The 12,322-nt window shown below is 36.4% G+C and overlaps 1 non-coding gene across 1 annotated transcript; it reads left to right on the top strand.

The window, feature by feature from the left end:
* Window positions 1-4,992: 4,992 nt before the first annotated feature.
* LOC127133281 (small nucleolar RNA R71) lies at window positions 4,993-5,100 on the top strand. Its single transcript, XR_007807268.1, has one exon. It is a non-coding gene; the product is annotated as a small nucleolar RNA R71 (small nucleolar RNA).
* The last annotated feature ends 7,222 nt before the right edge of the window (window positions 5,101-12,322 follow it).

Raw genomic sequence — 12,322 nt, 5'->3', positions numbered from 1 at the left:
GCTCAATAGGTTTAATTAATTCGCCACTTATTTTTATTAGTGGAAACAAAATTTAAAAGGATCTGGTGGGTTGCCTCCCACGCAACGCTTCATTTTATATTAGTATCTCGACTCATTTATTTAGTCCTCTAAGGGGGAGACAACATCAAGGTAAAACCTTGATTAAGGACGATATCATAAGGGTAGTAATGATTTAACCCTTGTCCATTTACAACAAACTTCCATGTGGACTCACTCCACACTTCTATAGTACCAGACTCGCTTACTATTGTTACATCAAATGTTCCAGACCATCGGGACCGTAACTTCCCAGGGAAAAACCTATGTCTGGAGTTAAACAACAACACTAGCTCTTTGTTGTTAAGGGCTCTTCTAGATATGTGTTTATCATGCCATTTTTTTGTTCTCTCTTTATATATCAAAGCATTTTCATAGGCATCTAGTATTAACTCCTCAAGCTCATGCAAATCGAACATACTTCTATCCCCATCAGTTGTATGATCCATATTAAGGGTCTTAATGGCCCAATAAACTTTATGTTCCAATTCTACTAGGAGATGGCAATATTTTCCATATACAAGCTTGATTGGAGTCATTCCTATATGGGTCTTATAGCTTTTTCTATAGGCCTAGAGTGTGTCACTCAGCTTACTCGACCCGTCCTTTCTCGAGGTGGAAATTGTTTTCTCAAGAATCCTTTTAATCTCGCAGTTAGACATTTCCACCTGATCGCTTGCCTGCGGATGGTAAGCAGTCGCTACTCTATGTTTCACTCCATACTTAAGAAAAAGGTTTTCTAAACATTTTGAAATTAAGTGAGAGCCACCATCGTTGATGACTAATCTAGGAGTTCCGAGCCTCTGGAATATAACATTCTTAAATATCTTGGTTACTACATTTGCATGATTCGTTGGAGAGGCGATGGCCTCGATCCACTATGAAACATAATCTACATCAACGAGTATATATTTGTTCCCAGTTGAGGATGGAAAAGGACCCATGAAGTATATACCCCAAACATCAAAAATCTCAACTTCCATGATAAGATTTTGAGGCATCTCATTTCTCCGTGAAATGTTTCCAGTGTACTAGCACCAGTCACATTCAATGGTGAATATATGCATGTCTATAAAGATAATAGGTCAATAAAGGCCAGCTTACAGGATTTTAGAGGTAGTCTTGGAGATGCTCATATGCCCTCCATAGGATGATGAGTGATAGTAGGCGATGATGTTGTCAATCTCGTCATAAGGTATGCATCGGCAGAAGATACCGTCGACGCCTCTTTTAAATAGGAGAGGGTCGTCCCAGTAGTACTGCTTGATATCATGGAAGAATTGCTTCTTCTGCTGATAGGTTAATTTGGGGGGTAAAACATCGTCAACAAGGTAATTTATGTAATCAGCATACCAAGTCATCGATGATTTTATTACAGAAGCTTCCTCGGGTGTTTTCCTAAAACCAGAGCCTTCTAGCTCAAGAAAATAGTGATATGGGCAAAGTGAGTGGTCTCAGCTCTAACGAATGCTATTAATAGGGAAAATCATCGTTAATGGGCACATGCTAAGGTTTAATATTGTCGAGCCTTGACAAGTGGCTTTCCACCACGTTTTCAGTCCCCTTTTTGTCTCGAATTTCCATGTCAAATACTTGCAACAGCAGGACTCACTGAAGTAATCTTAGCTTAACGTCTTTCTTGCTTAGTAGATATCGTATAGGTGTATGGTCTGTGTAAATGAGATTTTTTTATCGTACTAGGTAGGAGCAGAATTTATCAATTGCGAACAAAACAGCTAGGAGCTCCTTCTCAGTGGTGGCATAGTTAACTTGAGCTTCATCAAGGGTCCTACTAGCATAATAGATTACGTGTAACTTTTTATCTATTCACTGTCCTAAAATAGCGCCTACTGCATAATCACTTGCATCGCACATGATCTCAAACGGTTGACTCCAATCAAGAGGTTGCATAGTGGGCGCAGAGATCAATGCGTGTTTAAGAAGCTGGAAGGATTCAAGTCATTGTTCATTAAAAATGAACTCAGCATCTTTCATCAAGAGACCGGTCATGGGTTTTGTGATTTTGGAGAAGTCTTTTATAAACTGCCGGTAGAAACCAGTGTGTCCTAGAAAACTCTGGACTTCTCTGACAGTTTTAGATGGTTGGAAGTTCCCAATAACTTCAATCTTAGCCTTGTCAACTTCAATTCCCTTTTCGGACACTATATGTCCTAGGACAATTCCCTCTTTAACCATGAAGTTGCACTTCTCCCAATTTATCACCAAATTGACTTTTACAGACCTCCATACCACCTTTTTTAAATTAACCAAGCAACCTTCGAAACTTTTTCTGCATTGAGAGAAGTCATCCATGAAGACTTCCATGATATCATATAGGAAATCCTCAAATATTTCCATCATGCATCTTTAGAAGGTTGTAGGTGTTTTACTTAATCCAAACGGCATTCGACGGTAGGCGAATATGCTGTAGGGGAAAGTAAAGGTGGTATTTTCCTGATCATCAAAGTGGATTGAGATTTGAAATCTAGAATATTTGTCTAGGTAACAGAAAAGGGAGTTCCTAGCGAGCATCTCTAACATTTGATCAATGAAAGGAAATCGGAAATGATCTTTTCTGGTGGCCTTATTCATTTTCATATTGTCTATACACATCCTCCACCCTGACTCTACACGTTTAGCTATTGTTTCACCTATTTCATTCTGCATTACAGTTACTTTGTGCTTCTTCGATACAACATATATCAGGTTGACCCATTGGTTATCTGATATTGGATATATGATCCCATCATCTAGCAGCTTCATCACCTTTATTCTTACTACTTCAATTATAATAGGATTAATCCTCCTCTGATGCTCTCTAGAGGCTTTTGAATTCTCTTCTAGCATTATTTTATGCAAACACATAGAGGGGGAAATTCCAGTTAGATCATATATGTTGTAGCATAAAGCTTTAGGATATCTTCTTAGCCCTTCTAAGAGTCTTTTAGTCTCATCTTTTCCAAGGTCAGCATTAACTATAATTGGATGATCCAGTTGCTCATCTAAAGATGTGTACCTAAGAGTCTTGAGCAATATTTAAGATCTATTGATGGTTGCTTTGGGCTCGGCATTGGATCAGGGGTAAGCACAAGACACACTCTTAGGCTATCATCTATATAAGTACGATAAAGTTAATCCTCATCTTCCTCTAGCATAGTTGATGCATGAAGTTCAGCCAACTCTGCAGTCGGTTGTGTTTCCAAGGTTAGTTTATTTATCCAATCATCAATAATGTCTATAAAATAGCAAGAATCATATATGGATGGGGTTTTCATGAACTGAGAAAGAATGAATTATATCTTCTCCTCGCCTACCTCAAAGGTTAGTTTCCCTCGTTTTACATCGATAATAGCACCAGTTATGGCCTAAAAGGGTCTACCTAATAAGATGGGAATGTTTTAGTCCTCCTTAATATCCATCACTACAAAGTCAATATGGATGTATAGTTGGCCTATTCTAACTGGAATATCTTCCAGAATACCAACAGAATACTTCACTGAACCATCAGCCAGCTGGAGGGACATCTTAGTAGGCTTTAATCCTCCAAAATACAGCTTCTCACAAATTGAGAGAGGCATTAAACTCACACTTGCTTTGAGATCACACATGGCTTTATCGATGACAAAATTTCCAATAACACAAAGAATGGGAAAACTCCCTAGATCTTTCAATTTGGGGACATATTGTTTTGTATAATGGCGTTACACTCTTCAGTGAGCGCCACGGTACTATCGTCATCAAGCTTTCTCTTATTCGATAGGTTATCCTTCAGAAACTTAGTGTATGAGGGAATTTGGGGGATGGCTTCGGTAAAGGGAACATTAATGTGGAGTTGCTTCAAGAGCTCCGTGATTTTTTAAATTGACTCTTAGTTTTAGACTTCGCTAGTCTCTGAGGGTAAGGGACGAGTGGCTTATATGGTGGTGGGGGTACATAAGATTTTTCTTTCTTAATAATTTCCTTAGCTTTGGGTGACAACTCGCTATCGGCTTCTAGCTCTACTCTCACAGGGGTACTATCAGTAATTCTCTTTGTCACTCTCTCGACTCTCCTCTCCACCACAGGGTCTCTAATCCTAGGATCAACTAGGTTGTCCAATTCCGTCCCACTTTGAAGTGTTATGGAATTAGCATGGCCTTTGGGGTTGGGTTATGGTTGGCCTGGGAATGTGTTGGCAGGAGCAGCAGTTGTTGCTTGTTGTTGGGCTACTTGAGTTATATGTGTCTCAAGCATCTTATTAAGGGTAGTCATGGCTTCAACCTTGCTTGCCAAATGTTTGATCAATTCATTAGTATGAACGTTTTGGTTCATAAACTTTTTATTTTGTTGGGTCTGAGACATAACAAAGTTCTCCATCATGAGTTCCATATTTGACTTCTTAGGTGCAGAGGGAGCAATAGGGGCTCTTTTATTATGATGAAATCCATGGGGAGTAGTAGGAGATGGGCTTGGCACAAAAAGAGTGTTTTTATTCTTATAGGAGAAATTTTGATGATTCCTCCACCCAGGATTATATGTGTTAGAGTAGGGTTTACCTTCCACGTAATTCTCCTGGTCGTGGGAAGGTTCAGACAAAAATTGACAGTTATAGGTAACGTGTCCTAGCACACCACAAATATCACATAGATGATTGATTGCAGCTACGGTAGTTGCGAGAGTAATGGTTAGGTTCTCAATCTTTTGAGTAAGGACATCTACCTTAGCATTAACATGATCTAGGCCCTTTACTTCGTACATATCGCCTTTGGTTTGAGACTTTTCAATAAGGGTGTGCTCGCTACCCCACTGATAATGGTTTTGGGTCATGTTTTCATAAGATTATAGGCTTTGGTGAAAGGTTTGTCCATTAGGGCTCCTCCAGCGGCATCATCGATTGTCACCTTCGTGTTATAGAGAATACCGTTCTATAAGGGGTGGATAACTAGCCACTGCTCTAAGTCGTGATGTGGGCATAGTCTCATCATATCTTTATACCTTTCTCAGGCGTCAAAGAGAGATTCTTAATCAACTTATCTAAAACAAGCGATTTGATTTCTTAAAACTGTCATTTTAGACGGCGGAAAATATTGGGCAAGGAAAACCTTCTTAAGCTCATTCCATTTTGTAATGGAATTAGCTGGGCGGGACTGTAGCCAAGCTTTGGCTCTATCCCTGAGGGAAAATGGAAAAGGACATAATTGAATGGCTTCAGGTTCGACGTCATTGCTCTTGTACGTGTCGGCGTACTGAAGAGACACATAAAGCTGAAGATTTGGGTCCTTCGTAGGGCATCCAGGGAATTGGTTATGTTGCACGATCTGTAGTAGAGATGGTTTGAGTTTGAAGTTGTTAGCTTGAACAGTATGGGGAGCAATGCTCGAATGAGGCTCGTCCTGAGATGGGACGGTATAGTCCTTAAAAGGACGTTCTTTGTTCGCAGCCATAGGGAGGGTAAATTAGACGCGAAGTTGTTCTATTTGGCGTCTTAGGTGAATAAAATGCTTGACTTCGTCAATCAGTTGCTCTAACTTGTCCCCGATTGAGCGGGTACTTGGAAGACAACCTAAAGGGGGGGGGGGACTTTTTGGTCCCACGATAACGAGGCCAAAAACTTCACATGTGCGCAAGTGCACAGAAATATCATAGTAATATAAAAGATTATTGAATCCACATGGACCGAATATCAATCTACCGTTATCTATTGTTGATATGTAAATTTAAGGTGATGATTTTTGGTAGAAGGTAATTAAAGCTAGTTGATTTATGGAGTTAATGTAAAAATGAAGACCAGAATGTGGCTTGCATCGATCAAAGGTACTCGCAAAAACTTCATATTAATTAATTAAATCAGGATAATATTTGTCTCTTAATAAAAAGAATTAATTTAAATGAATTGTTTGCTTTCGCACAACCAGGACCAAGTTTTAGCCTAAAATGTATACATCAGCTTTCATGTGCACAGCGTGTTAAAGTGCAAAACTTTTGTTTTTGAAAATTAATTACTCTTGATTAATTGAAAATTTTGTTTAAGGTGAAAAATAAGTTTAAAGATGTTACCGGCTTTTGCTCGTCTAACATCGGATTTTAAGTTCATCAACACCCGATTTCGCATGTCCGTTTATACTCTTAAAATCTATTTTTGAAAATATTTATTTTTACAATTTAAATAAAATCATGCTTTCGAATATCACTTAATTAAAAATTTGAATTTTTACCTAAGTCAGATACATGTTCCTTTCTTTCGAAAATATATCGGTATCTCTAAACTACGCTTTCGCGGTAATTATTTTAATTAAAATATTTTAAAAATCAATCCTTAAACAAATCTCTATTTAATTTGCAATTTAAATACGAGAATCGCCGAAACGACGGTCACATTCCGGGACTTAATGATTTAGTCGGATATAACTAAAATATTACTATTATTGTTATTAAATTATATATTAAACATACTAAATATATTATTATTATTATTAATAATAATAATAAAAATCATCATCATCATCATCATCATCATAATAATAATAATAATAATAATAATAATAATAATAATAATAATAGTAATAATAATGATAATAATAATAATAGAAATAGCATTAAGTAACTAATATAAAAATTAGAAATAATAGTAACGTAAACAAAACAATAACTAAAGAAAACATATTATATGTAATATGAACTATGACTCAGTTTGTTTTAACTTTAAAAAAATAGATTTTTTCTTTGTATTTTTGAAAATGAATTCTACAAAAACGTTTTTCAAAATATTATAAATTTTTTTAAATTTGTTTTTTATAAATTAAAAGATTGAATTGCTCATTCTATAACATAAATTTATATTATTAAAGATCAAAACATAGTCAAAATCACAATTTTTTCAAAAAATTGTATCTCAAAAATGATTTTTATGAAAAGCAATTAGAAATAGCTTCAAAATTAAGTGATTTTTTGAAATTTTGATATCAAAAAAAAAATTCGATAAAATGATGAAATACCTAAAATAACATTTTAAGAATAACTATTCAAGCCAAATTTTCATTTGAAACTTTTACGAAAAGTTTCTTTGTAAATTTTTTTACATTAAAATATGTAACATTATAAAAATCATTTTTAAAAAAAGACAACAAACGGGCCCTAAATTTCTCCAAAATTAAGTACTGAAAAATTGTTGAATAAAAATCCATAAATCAAATGTCGGCAAAATTACACTATGAATGATCCAAATGTATATTGCAAATCTCCATAATCTAACTCGAATGTGCACTTATCTCTCAGTATGAAAAATAAGTGCTTTTATAATAAGTGATTTTTTTGTCTAGAAATTATAACTAAGCTTGGATCCCCTCAAATTGAACTTTAAGGTGTTTTTATAGCTAAAATTCGTGCAAAATAACAGTTGCACAATGAGTGGAAGTGGTGGAGAAAAATAAGGAAAGTCGAAAACTGAGTTTGAGCATAATGGGCCGAAAATCTCGAAATTAGCGTCACGACGGGCGTTAAGGGTTGATGGGCGTCAACCTGTTGATTTTCTTATTCTAAAGTTTTCCTTCTGACTGGCGGGTGTCAGGTTGGATTGACGAGCGTCAGCTTGTGAAATTTCGTATTTCTTCTTTACTCCAGCTAACAGTCATCAACTCTATTATGACGACTGTCATGACAGCAACAGTGTGTCTTAAAGTCCCATTTTTCGTCATTTTCTCTGTTTTAGTTCGCACAAGTCTCTTACTAACAAGTACTTGAAATACACGAGTAATACCAACAAAACATAATAAAAACACATAAAATAGACACTAGAGTGCATGTGAATCGAGTCAAAATATACTATGCATTTTCGTGTTATCACTTAGGACAAGCAACGGTTGAAGTGTGGGGGAGTTTGATAACACACAAATTTCACTATATATTTTGCTGGATTGTTACATCTTTTAATGTCATTTGTGTCACTTTTGTTTTGTTATGCTGGTATTGTTCGTTGTATTTCAGATACTCGTCACTTAGTAACCTCTCCGAGGAAAATGGAGAAAAACAGTGAAGACGGCGGAAAAATGTTAAGTTCAAACTATTGTGACGGATACAGTCGTCATGGTCGTTCGTTGTCAGACCGCCAGCAAGGCGAAGCAAAAAGCAAGGTGTGTGTGTGTGTTCAACCACCATGACGGGTAGGTTGTCGGCCTCGCTGATGCTCTTCATGGTCCCACACCCCAGATTCTCCTTTCATGCGTCATGGCAGGTAGATCGTCAGCCTCAGTGACGCCTTGTCTCCGAATTTCCAGATTTTTCTCAACAAAGTGGTCCACGATTTCAGCCACTTTCTGCATGATCTAGGGCACTTTCAAAGTCCGAATTGGCTATAAATATTCCTTGTACTGAAGTGTAAAATCATTTAAGCTTACATTTTAGCAATAAATTCACTAGTCAAAACATAAAGATCTCACATTCAGGTGTTTATGCAAATTTATTTCTGCATTATTTGAGTTAGTTTTCTATTGTATTATTAAATTATGTTTATGATGTAGTTAATTTCCGCATTGCCTTTTAAACATTATTGTTGTATCGGATCAAAAGTCTCCCTTCGGAGCATTTATTTTATCCAAGTGTTCATTTTTATGCAATTTCCGTATTCCTTTTATTTGCTGATTTTTACTATGTATGCCATGAATTCTTGGTATTCAAGTATTGCTTTTAACATGTATGGGTAATTTAATTGAGTCTGAAACGTGAGGACCGTCATACCGACAGAACTCATATGAATTACATCTTTACTTAACTATAACGAGAAATAATTTTATGTTGTGAAAATATTGTTTTTGAATTAAAGTTTTACTACGAAAGTAGAAACACCGAAATACCAATTACACGTCGAAAGAGCTAAAACGGTATTGAACTTAAAAAATTTAGATTTTTTTCATATTAAACTGTAAAAGCAAATTCTAATTAAATTAAGAATTTATTGTATTTTAAAAAAGATTTTAGGCTTATAATTTTACACAACAAAAGTAGGCAAATACGAGGTTTAAATCCAGTAACGGACAAGCGAAAGCAAACGGTACCTCAAATTTGGTTTTTTTGCTAAAAATAATGTTCTTGTTATAATTAAGTATTATAAGTTGTATGAGCAACATTGGTAGACGTGAATCATGTTTTGGTTTCTCGTTGTTATAATTAAATCTAATTTGTTATTTCCCTTTTCGCGCAAAACAAATCATTTTTGTAGCCTTAGATAAACATGGTAACGATAGATAGTGGTACTTGTAATCGGTCTTTGTGGATTCGAAAAACCTTTTATACTAAATCGATATAGTTGTAAATTTGTGGTTGATCGCTATATTCGCAAGTGCACGAATCGCGTCAGAGTAATATAAAAGACTATCGATCCCACAGAGACCAAATCATCAATCTATCGACTACTATTGTTACGATGTTTATCTAAGGCGGTACAAATGAGATATTGATGTCGTAAAATAACAGTAAATAAAGAAAATGATAAATACAGTGCAGATAAAGATAGACTTGAATGTATTTCATGTCAGTTAAACGATGCTTCGATTGTCTAAATAGAACTACTTATGGAGAAATATTTTCTACTCTTGAAAAGAATCCATTTAACAGGAACTGTCGCTTTCGCGTATTCAGAACCGAGTTTACCCTTAAATTAAGGCCTTTTATTGTCACTTATAAAAGGTGCGCAGAATGCTAAAGTAGTAAACCTATTTTTAAGATATAAGACTCGTAAGCTTAGTTGAAAAGTAATTTTGATTCGGAAAGTTTACCCAAGGAGTTTCCTGATTTTAAATCTATCGACACGTCCGAAAACAGTTTCAAAAATCGTTTTTCCTTAAAGTGATAAAAATTCCTAATTAACTAAGCCAGGGTGCTTTCGCACTCCTTAAGTAGTTAAAATTAACCAATTTTGTTTCAGAAAACTCGAATTAAAAATTAAAACAGCAACTAAAGCATTTCTACATATGCAATATGTGAAACATCTCTTTAACCGCGATCCTTACATTCTAACCTTTGAAAGATTTAGCCAGACATGGTAATACAAACAAATACAACAATATCGAACATGATGAAAAGATGTTTAGAATGTAAGGCGTGAGGAACAAGTAAAGCGTGTAAAACAATTAAAACGAGCAATAAAGATAATGGCAAGAAGATTAAATAAAGTAAGGCATGGCAAGTAATTAAATAAAGTAAGGCATGGCAAGTAAAATAAAAAGGCGATTAAATTAGATCCTGCTCCAAACGGAGGCTTTAAATCTAGTACAAGGAAGTAAATGAACCTTTGACTTTGAAAATAAAGATGACGGCAAAATCAAAGTGCTCCAACTCAATTACACTAAGGTGCGATAACCCCTCGATGTGACGGATTACCGCTTTTATAGATGATATTATAGTCTTAGTGTTGTAAACTAAGTTGGATGATTTGGAAGTGAACTATAACGACCTATTTATAAAGGAACTCAACAGCATGCAAAGACCAAGATGTCCTTCAGCTGCTCTTTAGTGGGATGTGGAATTCAAAGGTGGCGCCCGCCACCCCTCCATGGCGCCCGCCATGTGAGTAAATGGGGAAGTTCATGGGATCGTGGTAGTTTCCTCCTGGTTGAGGGCTGATGTGTCATGGCTTCTCCTATAGCGGCCGCTATGCAGAACGCCACGAGTACAATATTTGCCGGAAACCCCAATTTTTTGGTCTTTTTGCTTCGTTTCTTATAAAAAGGTCCTGAAAGAGCTAAATACCTAAAAACGGTGTGATTCAGTTTGATAAAATTCTCCCACACTTAAACCTTTGCTTGTCCTCAAGCAAAACTCTTTATGGCTCATGCAAGAAAAATAGTATCAATCAGAGTTAATTCAAGGCTAAAAAGGCTTATAAGTTCATTCAAGGAATGTATCGATGGGTACTAACAAATCGAACTAAGGATATTTTAGTGACACTTTCTGCAAATGCGGTCATAGGCTTCGTTCCTATACAAATCAATCCATATCACCCCACCATACCTAGGCCTTCTTTTCATCTTCTTCAAGTCCTTTTTTCATTTAGGTGCAATCACATTAAGCCCGTTATCCGTACATACTCATAGTAAGGTGACCGGTTAGTGATTATGATCTTAAGCATGGGGCTCTGGTACATAAATTGGGGTAGCCCCTTTATTTAACCCAATTGTAGTTGTGGGGGATTGGATCGTAATCCACCCTACCAAGTTCAGCACCAGATACCTCTGAACCAACCAACAATGGGCATATTATTATATATATTTTTTATTTTTCTGTATGTTTTGCAAACCTCTTTATTTAGCTGGGTTAAATGACCGTGTGAGAGTCACCTAGCCCGGAATTTCATACAACTAGAGAACAAAGTAGAAATTTTTATGATAATTCACTTATTTTCATCGGTCCCCTACGTAGAGCATGCTTAAGTCGGAGCTGACTGCAAGGATAAACTACTTAAGGACTTATTTGGAACAAAAATTAAAGCCACATCATTTGGGGTATCGCGATCGACTCTTATAATCATGAAGCCTACGGTGTCAAGACGATATCGATTTTTAGGAAAAGTTTTCCCAAATCTTTTACATCCTGTCATAAACCTGTCTTATAGCCTAAATATTCAAAATAAACTGTTTTCTTTGCTCACAAAATTTTTGGTAAGGCTAAAGAAATGGGAGAAGTACGGATACACCACACAGATGACTCGTCAAACATATGTTAATTTATTGAAAGAAAAACAAACAACTAAAACACACAAAACATACTGAAAATAAAGGAAAACGATAAAAATCTCCCCCCACACTTAAACCGAACATTGTCCTCAATGTTTCGATATGATATAGGGTAGGAGTAACCTGAAAGAGAGAGAACTATGGCTGATCACCGGCACCATCACCGCCCTTGTCAGGATGCCTGGGTTGATGACTCCTGCTACGACGGCTAACACCTTCCTGCAGCTTCCTAGAGCGACCTAAGAAAGACCCCTGGTTGGCCTCGATAAGTGCGAAGTGTTGCTCAGTATCCTGTCGCTGGCGATGCTGCTCATTAGTGATCGCAAGCAAGGACTCTGTGATAGTCTGATGTGCTTACTCAGTGCGTTGGTGGGAGGCTACCATAAAACTCATATTATCAGTCAATTGTTGGTTTATGGTATTTAGAAGGCCGTCACGCCTTTCTTCCCGAGCCAGGTGCTCGCGCCACATCTCCTCAATGATGTAAAAACCGGGAGTGGTACCTGCAAAATGGTCAAAAGAATAAGGTGCAGTGTGTGCAGGTGATGGAGTGTGTGTAG

The sequence above is a fragment of the Lathyrus oleraceus genome, chromosome 3 (assembly GCF_024323335.1).
Source record: "Lathyrus oleraceus cultivar Zhongwan6 chromosome 3, CAAS_Psat_ZW6_1.0, whole genome shotgun sequence".
Classification (NCBI taxonomy): Eukaryota; Viridiplantae; Streptophyta; class Magnoliopsida; order Fabales; family Fabaceae; genus Lathyrus; species Lathyrus oleraceus.
The sequence above is the reverse complement of the archived record's forward strand: the minus strand, read 5'-3'. Positions and strand labels throughout refer to the sequence as shown.